The 3153-nt window shown below is 47.7% G+C and overlaps 1 non-coding gene across 1 annotated transcript; it reads left to right on the top strand.

Annotated features, from left to right (window-relative positions):
* Positions 1 to 953: 953 nt before the first annotated feature.
* On the top strand, positions 954 to 1028 carry Trnas-cga (transfer RNA serine (anticodon CGA)). The gene has a single exon. It is a non-coding gene; the product is annotated as a tRNA-Ser (tRNA).
* Positions 1029 to 3153: the final 2125 nt, after the last annotated feature.

Below are 3153 nucleotides of genomic sequence, written 5' to 3'. Positions count from 1 at the left end.
ATGACTGCATGACGCATAACTTTACGCCTTGCCTGGGCCTGTCAACACCAACATTGGACAGCTGATGGTGGGACACATGTTGCCTGGTTGAACAAGTCTTGTTTCAAATTTTATCGAGTGTATGAATTGTACGGATATGGAGACAACCTCTGGGACTGTTCAAGCTGGGGAAGGCTCTGTAACCGGGGAGGGTGGGCAGGGGGCTGTGGAGTTTGAGTGGTATGGGACCCCCGACAGGTCTAGATATGACTGACAGGTGACACATACGTAAGCATCCTGTCTGATCACATCTATCCATTCAAGTCCATTACGCATTCCGACAGACTTGGGCAATTTCAGTAGGACAATGTGACACCCCACACATCCAGAATTGGTAATTGGTACAGAGTGGCTCAGGGAACACACTTCTGAATTTAAACACTTCGCTGGCCACCAAACTGCCCAGGCATTAACATTGAGCATATTTGGGATGCCTTGCAATGTGTTCAGAAGAGACCTCCACCCTCTCATACTCTTACGGATTTATGGACAGCCCTGCAGGATTCATGGTTGACACCTCTAGCACTACTTCAGACATTAGCTGAATCCACACGTCGTGTTGCAGCACTTCTGCGTGCTCATGGGGGACCCTACATGATATTAGGCAGGTGTACCAATTTCTTTGGTTATTCAGTGTATAAACAGAATTCTCTGTAAAGCAATCCAAACTGTGATAGGTTAAGTAAATTGTTTCCACTTACGTGTATGACTATTTTTGAGTACATGACTTTTTGGTATGATTCAGAAGAAGATATCAGTAAGAAAACTGGACGATCACTGTTTAAGTCTCCAGAATGAGATTTTCACTCTGCAGCGGAGTGTGTGCTGATATGAAACTTCCTGGCGGATTAAAACTGTTTGGAAGGAGACGAGATACTGGCAGAAGTAAAGCTGTGAGTACCGGGTGTGAGTCGTGCTTCGGTAGCTCAGTTGGTAGAGCACTTGCCCGCGAAAGGCAAAGGTCCCGAGTTCGAGTCTCGGCCGGGCACACAGTTTTAATCTGCCAGGAAGTTTCACTGTTTAAGTCTGTCTTTGTCACCTGTCTTATGAAGTAGTTTGGTAATTGCATATTTTAACTTGTCTAGAAAAAATTCCCTGTCTAGAGTGGGAAACATTACAGGCAGGAAAAATATATCTAAAAACAAAGATGATGTGACTTACCATACGAAATCGCTGGCAGGTCGATAGACACACAAACAAACACAATCATACACACAAAATTCTAGCTTTCGCAACCAACGGTTTCTTCATCAGGAAAGAGGGAAGGAGAGGGAAAGACTAAAGGATGTGGGTTCTAAGGGAGAGGGTAAGGAGTCATTCCAATCCCGGGAGAGGAAAGACTTACCTTAGGGGAAAAAAGGACAGGTATACACTCGCACACACACCCATATCCAACCACACATACACAGACACAAGCAGACATTAGTAAAGGCAAAGAGATTTGGCAGAGATGTCAGTCGAGGCAGAAGTACAGAGGCAAAGATGTTGTTGAAAGACAGGTGAGCGGCGACAACTTGAAATTAGCGGAGGTTGAGGCCTGGCGGATAACGAGAGGAGAGGATATACTGAAGGGCAAGTTCCCATCTCCGGAGTTCTAACAGGTTGGTGTTAGTGGGAAGTATCCAGATAACCCGGATGGTTTAACACTGTGCCAAGATGTGCTGGCCGTGCACCAAGGCATGTTTAGCCTCATTACCAACAAACACTGTCTGCCTGTGTCCATTCATGAGAATGGACAGTTTGTTGCTGGTCATGCCCACATAGAAAGCTTCACAGTGTAGGCAGGTCAGTTGGTAAATCACGTGGGTGCTTTCACACGTGGCTCTGCCTTTGATCGTGTACACCTTCCGGGTTACAGGACTGGAGTAGGTGGTGGTGGTGGGAGGGTGCATGGGACAGGTTTTACACCGGGGGCGGTTACAAGGGTAGGAGCCAGAGGGTAGGGAAGGTGGTTTGGGGATTTCATAGGGATGAACTAAGAGGTTACGAAGGTTAGGTGGACGGCGGAAAGACACTCTTTGTGGAGTGGGGAGGATTTCATGAAGGATGGATCTCATTTCAGGGCAGGATTTGAGGAAGTCATATCCCTGCTGGAGAGCCACATTCATAGTCTGATCCAGTCCCGGAAAGTATCCTGTTAAAAGTGGGGCACTTTTGTGGTTCTTCTGTGGGAGGTTCTGGGTTTGAGGGGATGAGGAAGTGGCTCTGGTTATTTGCTTCTGTACCAGGTCGGGAGGGTAGTTGCGGGATGCGAAAGCTGTTTTCAGGTTGTTGGTGTAATGGTTCAGGGATTCTGGACTGGAGCAGGTTCGTTTGCCACGAAGACCTAGGCTCTAGGGAAGGGACCGTTTGATGTGGAATGGGTGGCAGGTGTCATAATGGAGGTACTGTTGCTTGTTGGTGGGTTTGATGTGGACGGACATGTGAAGCTGGCCACTGGACAGATGGAGGTCAACGTCAAGGAAAGTGGCATGCGATTTAGAGTAGTACCAGGTGAATCTGATGGAACCAAAGGAGTTGAGGTTGGAGAGGAAATTCTGGAGTTCTTCTTCACTGTGAGTCCAGATCATGAAAATGTCATCAATAAATCTGTACCAAACTTTGGGTTGGCAGGCCTGGGTAACCAAGAAGGCTTCCTCTAAGCGACTCATGAATAGGTTGGCGTACGAGGGGGCCATCCTGGTACCCATGGCTGTTCCCTTTAATTGTTGGTATGTCTGGCCTTCAAAAGTGAAGAAGTTGTGGGTCAGGAGGAAGCTGGCTAAGGTAATGAGGAAAGAGGTTTTAGGTAGGGTGGCAGGTGATAGACGTGAAAGGAAGTGCTCCATCGCAGCGAGGACCTGGACGTACGGAATATTTGTGTATAAGGAAGTGGCATCAATGGTTACAAGGATGGTTTCTGGGGGTAACAGACTGGGTAAGGATTCCAGGCGTTCGAGAAAGTGGTTGGTGTCTTTGATGAAGGATGGGAGACTGCATGTAATGGGTTGAAGGTGTTGATCTACGTATGCAGAGATACGTTCTGTGGGGGCTTGGTAACCAGCTACAATGGGGCGGCCGGGATGATTGGGTTTGTGAATTTTAGGAAGAAGGTAGAAGGTAGGGGTGCGGGGT

This window comes from Schistocerca nitens, chromosome 6 (assembly GCF_023898315.1).
Source record: "Schistocerca nitens isolate TAMUIC-IGC-003100 chromosome 6, iqSchNite1.1, whole genome shotgun sequence".
NCBI lineage: Eukaryota > Metazoa > Arthropoda > Insecta > Orthoptera > Acrididae > Schistocerca > Schistocerca nitens.
This window is presented reverse-complemented; position numbering and strand designations above follow the sequence as displayed.